This window comes from Lactuca sativa, chromosome 8 (assembly GCF_002870075.4).
Source record: "Lactuca sativa cultivar Salinas chromosome 8, Lsat_Salinas_v11, whole genome shotgun sequence".
Lineage (NCBI taxonomy): Eukaryota > Viridiplantae > Streptophyta > Magnoliopsida > Asterales > Asteraceae > Lactuca > Lactuca sativa.
Window position 1 is genome coordinate 161,992,527 of NC_056630.2, and position 8,125 is coordinate 162,000,651.

General features: G+C 32.1%; 1 long non-coding RNA gene across 1 annotated transcript; it reads right to left on the reverse strand.

Moving 5' to 3' along the window:
• Nucleotides 1-1,389: 1,389 nt before the first annotated feature.
• On the reverse strand, nt 1,390-3,552 carry LOC111877404 (uncharacterized). The gene is made up of 2 exons (XR_002845396.3): nt 3,031-3,552; nt 1,390-2,147 (listed from the first exon to the last, which is right to left on the reverse strand). It is a non-coding gene; the product is annotated as an uncharacterized LOC111877404 (long non-coding RNA).
• Nucleotides 3,553-8,125: the final 4,573 nt, after the last annotated feature.

Genomic DNA, 8,125 nt, shown 5'->3' on the forward strand with positions numbered 1-8,125 from the left:
ATAATAAATAATAACATGATTTTGAGCTTCCAAAATTCATCAAAAATATGTTTTTAAGTTGTTAGTATAATTTTTTAAAATGCCATAACTTTTTTTATTTTTAACATATAAAATTCTACTATAAATAATTATTTATTACCTAAAAAATAGCTTCTTTTAGCATAAATAACAACTTCTTTTAGCCTAAAAAAAAGTAGCCCAAAGTCAATCGGGGGCGGGGGCGGGGGTAATAAAGGGGATTCGGGGGCGGGGGCGGGGGTAGGAAGACTGAACATTCCGGAGGCGGGGGTGAGAGATGCATTCTCCGTCCCGTTTGTCCCCGTTGACATCCCTATTTTTTATGAAGTGGTGTTGTGAAATACTTGTCTATGAATGGAAGTTAATTTCCATTTGCTCCTTTTGGAATGTAATTGACGTGGCATCCAATAAGCCATGCAAGTTTGACTTTGGTGGCATATATATATATATATATATATATATATATATATATATATATATATATATATATATATATATATATATATATATATATATATATATATATATATATATATACTAGAAAAGTTTTAGACCCATGCTAAACACGGCCCACGTGGATAATTTGGATATTTTATAAATTAATGTAAAATGTTATAACATGTAGATTTTTCCAAGTATAATGTTTTGATTAGAAAAATAAACTTTAAATGTTGTAATAAGAAAAAAAATGAAAATACAATGTCATAAATTATTATGTTGATAAAACTTGCAAATCACTGGAACATTATGTTCTTGGGGGTATAGCTTAATTTAGCATATATAGGAACCAGAAGGAGCAAGTTGGTTTGTACTGGTCGCTCTGATTGGTTTTTCTAACAGAATCTCAGCTTCAAATCCAAGCAAACAACAGATTGAGAGCGTCCTAGATTGTGTTCTTCCTCTAATATCTTCTCTCACTAACCCAAATCTAACAAACCAAATGCTCAAATAAGGTTGTGGAAGTTTGTGAATTTTATCTGAAAACATAAGAACCAACAAAATTGATGTAAAAAAATCATCTAAAATTGCCGGTTGTTGTAAACAAAAAAAACCCAACAACATTTCTACAATAAAAAAATCATCTAAAATTGCCGGTTGTTGTAAACAAGAAAAACCCAACAACATTTCTGCAAAAGACTGATGAAAACAATATTCTTTATTACACTTGGTTGGGTAAGTAATCTTTCTTCTGCAGTTCATAGAAAATCATTTTCAGTAACCATCGTTGTCAAATTTGGAGTGTGAATGAACACAACTGACTACAAATATCCCACATAGTTTTTTTTCCCTCCTCTTGTATGTGTTATATTCATGGTCAACAAGCATTCTATCTTAGAAATTGGTGTGAAACAATGAAAATAGTCATACGAATAATATAAACTTGATTATCTATTAACATCGCACATCCAAAACATAAATGGTAAATTTGCAAATAACAAGTTACAGAAAGATGAATGAGTATAACTCCAAGACTCCAAGTATTGATGGAATTAAACAACTTACCCCATACATTCAATGAAGAAAAAAAATCATAAACCATTATCATAATGCTCAACAACTACTACTCAGACCAGATCAATTAACTTAAATGAATGTGAAATATGCCTCATTGGACTAATGTGTAACACGAATATGTAAGTGGTATGGCATCATTGGCTGGCCTACATTTAAGAAATACTAAATACGGTAAAAGAAGCATACAAAACATACATATAGGTGCATCTTCTTTTTTGCTCCTTCATTTCTTCTGTCTTGGGTTTCAAAGCACCTGAGATAAACCATTAGAACTCTAGATACTTGGTTTCAATATAGATATAAACATTTTTTAAAAATAAAAGTTAGAGGGAAAATACTCTCCTCCCTTTTTTTTGTGACCCAAATGACTTAGCATCGCCATCAAGAAATTTCACCATTTGTGGAATGAATTCTGCACCATCTATCACTTTTTTTAATACATCAGAGGTCTCACATAACCAAAACACAAAGGGATTCAGAGAGGATTGGTGGAAGAAAATGTGTCACATGTGAGGAATGATTCAGCTGCTACATGAAAAGCATATTGCCCCTCCCATCACCATCAGAAGATCCAACAAATATAAAGAAATATGCCATGTGTCCCCTCCTACCTTCTTTTCAAAACAAGAAAACAAGAAAGAAAGAATTTTATTTGAAAATCATATACAAAAAGCCAAGGAAGTCTGTAAACAAACAACTTTGCAATTATTGAGAATGATATTAGCATTAGTAAATGTAATAAATATGTGCATTCATCTGTGACTGTGAAGCACGCAACTAAAATGATTCAAAACACACATCCTGATCACCTATGTTTTTAATCAACAACCCCTCTCCTCATAAACATTCTTTCATTAATATATGGTCACATTATACGTTTCCTAAGAGGCATGCAGATCATAACTCATAAGCAATTATTTAAGTGAAATAGTATCAAAATTTTCGGACTAACCAACAGTTATGGTGAAACTGAAAACCCTAATTAGGGAAATTTACGGCAAAAATAACTCAAACTTTTGAATTGTTGATTGGAGATGAAAGAGAAATTATTTACGTGATTCAATATTGTTCATTGGAGATGAAAGAGCAATTATTTAAGTGAAATAGTATCCAAATTTTCGGACTAATCAACAGTTATGGTGAAACTGAAAACCCTAATTAGGGAAAATTACAGCAAAAATAACTCAAACTTTTAAATTGTTGATTGGAGATGAAAGGGAAATTATTTACGTGATTCAATATTGTCTTCTTCCCATCTTTATATATGTTTTCTATAATAGACATAGACCAACCTGTATGTTTCTATAATAGACATAGACCAAAAGCAGAAAGAAGAAAGAGTCGTGCGAGTGGGTGTGATGATCGGATTTGACAGAAAATCCATGTAAGACACCATGTAAAATATTGAGATCGTAGTCATAAACAGAAGAAAATGAAAAACATTAAATATTATTGAACCTTAAAGAAGTAAATCAACAAAGAGAAGCGATGATATACCGGGCACTGAACGGGGAAGAAGATATCAAACAGAGGAAAGCCGATCATCAATTTTGTTCAGCAAGCAATATAAGGAGTGTTTATATACCCTTTTTGTCTTCAACAAAAGCCATGTCGGTTGGATGGATCGTTTTTTGAAGCGATGGAAAAAAATGTATAACAGGACATTTGACCAAGGAATTGCGGTTTTTTTTGGGGATTATATGTTGGATTTCCAATTAGGGATAAAGTCGTCCGTTTTGTTGTAGGAGATGGGGAATCGGTGGATTGATTTGCTGAAGGGCGGGCGTTGAAGGTGAAGCGAACAAGGATTGAGTCGAAGTAATCACGTAATGTTAAATTGCATCGATCGACGGATGGGTTACGAACCGGTGTTGGAACTGTATGAATTTGATTTTGGAGGCGCCAAAAAATAATCAACAGGTTTTTGTAAGAGGCCGTGTTGATTCATTACAACATTTTATGTATATGGTGGATAAAACGCATCGGTTCGCCTAAACTCCTTTGTTCGTCAACATGACGACATATGCTCTTCTTGAAACCCATCTCACGCGCTCTACGCGTTCCCACAATAGTAAGCTTTTTATATATATATATATATATATATATATATATATATATATATATATATATATATATATATATATATATATATATATATATATATATATATGTTCTATAGAAGAACAAAAAACCATAAAAATCATAAAATTCATAAAAAAATACTTAGAGATCACAAATATATATATATATATATATATATATATATATATATATATATATATATATATATATATATATATATATATTTGATTTTATATTATGAAAATTCGCAACTTTTATTACATTTTCGTTGAAATTTTTTTTGAAAAAAAACCATAAAATAAAAGTCGATTTTTTATTTTTTTTTTCAACGATTTTTTAAAAGAAGGTGTGTTTTTTTCATATATAAATTCAAAAAAAAAAGTTTTGTAATCTCTAAGTATTTTTTATGAATTTTTATGATTTTTAGGGTTATTTTGTTTTCCATATAACTCTTCCCTATATATATATATATATATATATATATATATATATATATATATATATATATATATATATATACCAACCACCTATCGTCACTGCCATCGCCACCACCATCACCATTCACCCTTTATAGTTAGGTGTTTTTTTTTTTCATAAAAATGGATAGAAACAATTTTTATTTGGGTTGGCTTTTCATCAAACACCTCGTGGTCATCACGTGTGGAGATGGAGACGGTAGTAATGATGAATATACAATTACAATCAAGGGTAAAAATGGATATGGGAAGAATATGAGTAGGCATATGAGATCTTCTTCACTGGTAAGATTGATAATATAACAATGGAAAACAAAATGAGGCAATTAAAGGCTGTTACTACCATTGCAACACAACCAGAGAATGAAGAAGGGTATGATATGAAAAGGGATGAGCTAAAAGAAGATATGGTCTACGATTATGATCACCCATCGGAACGTCCACCGCAAGTTACAATTTAAGATCTAAAACTAAAAAAATGATGATCAATGATAATTAAAGAGTGGGAGGCTAAAAGTGTTCAAATTTGAAGTGGGATGAAGTTTACCCTAAAGTCTCTACAAACGACTGAACATCATGTATTATTAACAAAAATATAAACCTAGAATTGGAAGACCATGTTATAAAAACTATGAATATGACTCTTAACTCACACAATCAATCCAATGTGGCTTGATAAGAATATCATGACCCTCCACCTATGGTAAAAAATAGTGTAAAGATATAAACCTAAGAAAAAAAAGTCAGGGAGTTTTCAAGTTTTTAATGAATATCATTCCATTTCATGAATGATGAAATCCATATATCGTATCAAAAAAAACTTCAAATTCTAACATGACTTGGTCCGACCACAAAAATCATACTCCTCTAATTGCAAATTTTAGATCAATACATGATAAATATAGATGGTAGATTCAAGTATCGGGTATGATGTTCTATGTGATGTTGCCTGCAATGTGTTTAGTATATCATTTAATTTGGGTCCGTTTAATATATAAGTTTTTAATTAAGATCTTATATCAATAACCGTTGAATAAGATCTTATATCAATAACCAACATATAATGATTGAGCACACTTAATTCACAAATAGTATTTCATTAAAGATAAGATGTGAAGGTCATTATGGGGGTGTTTGACTTAGCTTTTCACACCCAAAAAGTCCTTTTTGGAAAAGTTACAAAAAGTCAGGATTTCCTGACTTTTCCAAAAAGTTCCTTTTCCATTGTATAAAAAAAAATCCAAAAGTAGCTTTTAAAACTAATATTGCCAAACATATTTTGCTTTTTTTCTCTTCCAAAAGGTCTTTTGGGCTGTGAAAAGCTAAGCCAAACACCCCCATAATGACCTTCACATCTTATCAACACAACAAATAACCATTACACTTGTTAAAGTGAAAAAACTAAACCCAAAGCAAGGTATGTGAGAGTAAACAATTATAAATTAAACATGAGATTAAGAAATAAGGGTTGGGTTCTGTTTCTTTATTAAGTATGACATAATGGCAGAGAGGAGAGATGGATATGACTATGGTTTATCCAACATCAGATGGGTGGGAATCAAACTCTTCGGTGGCAAAAGCTTTCTAATAACTTCAATTTCTCCATAGTTTTCTTTCCATAAAATGAAATTAATAACAGAAAGAAATAGAATCAATTTCTAGAGAGATGCATGAAAGGAAGAGAAATCGATTGGGAATGTGACAGAAAGAGGGTGTAGCGAAGCGCCCGAAGAGAGAGAAATCAGTCACCAAGAAGAGAATTTTAGGATCTGAGTTTTGGATGACGAAATTTCTTAACGGTGCCAAAGAATTAAGTAATTGAAACCTTCTTGAATGGAGAGAAGACGGGCGATGCCATAGTATAATAAATGTCCAATCTCTAATGAACAACAATCCATAAGGCCGTCTCCAAAGCCAGCAGAGCGTGTGCATTTGGAATATCCAAAACTTTATGCGGATACGGCACAGTGGAACATGAGGCATTGTGAGAAAGGATCCTGGACTCACGATTGGAGGAGTTGGACATTCGATGGATATTTGGCACTGCAGAATTTGAAGCGTTAGAAAAGATTGAATTAGCGTAGTGTTAAGTTGTATCGTTCTGAGGATGGGGTACGTGGAAGTATTAGAATTGTATCATTTTGGTTTTGATGACACCAAATAAATAGGGTTTTTATATATAATAATCATATATATATATATATATATATATATATATATATATATATATATATATATATATATATAGAGAGAGAGAGAGAGAGAGAGAGAGAGAGCCTATAGTTTCCCGAGAGCACAAGAACCAAACAATTTCCGTTAGATCAAAATAATAGAATGTCAAGATGATTTGTGACATTTTTGTAAATAATTGGAAAAATTAAACACGATGGTATGGTTAGGGATGTCAACGGGAGCAAATGAGAGCGGGAATAAGTGCCCCCACCCCCGCCCCCGAAATCAATTGTTGCCCCCGCCTCCGGTCCCGCCCCCGGTTACCTCCATCGCCCCGGTCCCGCCCCCGTTCCCCGACTTAAAATTGGATTTTTTTTGCTAAAAAACTGCTTTATTTTTGGCAAAAATATTATTTTTAATAAATTTAAAAGCCTAAAACCTAATCTTTTAGAAACTAAAAAAATTAAAAATCCAACAATTCCGACAATTTTACAATCTTACAAAGACAAATTAAACAATCTTTCGAAGACAAATCCAACATTACAAATGCAAAATACTACAAATCCAAAATTACAAATATAAAACACCAATTCACTACATCTTCGGTATCCATTAATTTCCTTCAACTCTTCATTTACTGACATTCGAATATCCTCCCTAAATAAATAACAAAAAAAATAATAAAATAAATTATTATATTAGTTTATTCAATAGAAAACGACAAATTGAACAATCTTACCTCAAGTCCCTCATTGTCTTCATCGGTATGTACATCATCAGCATCAATAACACAACCTAACAAAGAAAAAAATAAATAAAGGTAATAAGCATAATATATTAAAATGAATTAAAAAACAATGGTTCAAGCAAATTCATACATACCTTTTTTACCCGCCCATAGCCAATTTTGAGTGCATATGATAGATTCAATTGTTGACGGAAGAAGTCTACTCCTATGTGGGCTAACGATTCTACCACTTGTAGAAAAAGAAGACTCTGAAGCAACAATAGAGATAAGAATGACTAATATGTCTTTTGCAATCAGACACAATGTGGGATACTTAACCCCATTTAACTTCCACCAACCTAACAAATCAAACTCATGAATCCGGGGTAAAGTGCCTTCCTCTAAGTACCTTTCTAATTCATTTTTCACAAAAACTTCACTAGTAGCAGAATTCCATGAAAAGAAGGCATCTAATGAGTCCATGTCACTTGTGAGAGCTGCATCTCGACTAGAAGTGGGCTTAGTAGTAATATCATCATTACTTGCTTGACTCATAACACGTGACTTATATCGCAAATATATATCTTCATAAATTTGACGCACTTTCTGAATTTCATCTTGTGCATTATCTACTCCATAGATAATAGAAAAAATAGTCTAGGAGCTTCATCTTAAACCTTGGATCCAATATTGTTGCCATAGCCAACACCCCTTGACTTTCTTTCCAATACTCGTCAAACTTTGTAATCATATTTTCGGACATTTCGCTTATTTCAATGAAACTAGATGTATCCCATTTCTTTAGAGCAATCTTTATTTCACATATTTTGGGGAAAAAATGTTGGTTGTTGGATATTTTGTTCCCGAAAATAATTCCGTGACATTATAAAAGATTTTTAGTCTATCACAAATCTCACTTGCCAAAGCCCACTCTTTCTCATCAGGTGCATTCTTATGTTGGGGCTCACGTTGCTGTAACCGATAAAACACCTTCTTGTATTTCAAAGCCGTGGAAAGCATTAAATACGTAGAATTCCATCGTGTTTTACAATCAACTACTAGGTTTTTTTCACAAGAAACATTCTCACACTTTGCATTTTTTTGAAATGTATCATGTCTTTTTGGTGTAGCTGTC